Genomic DNA, 1,285 nt, shown 5'->3' on the forward strand with positions numbered 1-1,285 from the left:
GCTGGAAATCACTGAACGCCTTAGAGAGACCCGTTCTTTGACAACATGTTTGTGGAAGCAGACACCGCGCCTCAGTGCTGATCTTTATAAGCCAGGGACCGAATACGTGTTTTGAACACCTAAATTCAATAGTCTGCAGTTAAAGGTGTCTTTAAGTTGAGACGCTCATGGCACTGAATGTTTTGTCACGGCCAAAACAAATACCTGACAGAGGTGTGACATGTTGACCTTTTGCTGGTAAACTTTGAAAAGAGAGCAGCGCAGATGGCGTTCCAGCAAAAAAATAGGACATCACTGTGTTTATAGGCAATTATGTATTTTCACCTTTCATCATTTTTAGGCAGTTTCAAACCAACAGACTCCATGAAAGGAAGGCTTATTATCAATAAAGGGGAAAAAAAAGGTTGCTATATTGGTCACTATTTTTCTTTATTTTTAAATGTCAGAAATATTAATTGGAAAGTTGTGAGGTGTCTGATGAAAATAGAGATGAGATGGGAAAATGTGTTTTTCATTTAGCTGAGTAATAATGTAGCACAATATTAGCTGCCTAATAACTGTTCACATTTATTCTCCTAAAAAAAAGAAAAAAAAAAGCCCAAACTTCACTCTTAATTTCTTAGAAATTCACATTTGACATTTATTAATAGCTTGGATTAACTAAAATATAGTTTGGGATTAATAAAAATAATCCTCACACAGTGAAATTCAAGAAGTTCAGATCCCAACATGCAACTCTGGCAGCTTTGGAAAGCAGCTCACTGTCATGTTATTATTGTAGGTGACTAAAGTGTAGCCCGTCATTGAAAGATCAGATTGAGTTGGAAGTGATGAGTGGACAGAGCATCATTTCCAGAAGGTGTCCTTTAAAGGGCTGCCTGACCCGAGTCTCATTTTATTTGAGAAAGTTGGACCAAAAATCAAAGGGACTTGTCAAAGTCAGTTATTCGATCGACAGTTTGGAAGCAAAAGGTTTGATAGTTGTTTAAGATTCATGACTGCTAGTTAATATATTAAATACATGTGCATATATCCAAAATGTTGAGTTACATTTGCTGGTGAAAATTAATTGGAAGTGGCACATGTAATGTCCAAGCTGTTTTAGACTACCCTGTTAATTTAAACCAACTTTAAGGGTTGCAAATTTGAGATAAAAATCTTGTTTTACGAGTTTCAAACATACCGTAAGATCAGCCTTCACAGATGAGTTTCCAAACACGTCGGGTCTCTCCTGTCTATTAAATAGGTTTCATGACTTTAAACACAAAGTTACAACACATCTAAA

Source organism: Poecilia mexicana, unplaced genomic scaffold, assembly GCF_051168715.1.
Source record: "Poecilia mexicana isolate PSO_F unplaced genomic scaffold, ASM5116871v1 scaffold_17, whole genome shotgun sequence".
In the NCBI taxonomy this organism is placed as follows: domain Eukaryota; kingdom Metazoa; phylum Chordata; class Actinopteri; order Cyprinodontiformes; family Poeciliidae; genus Poecilia; species Poecilia mexicana.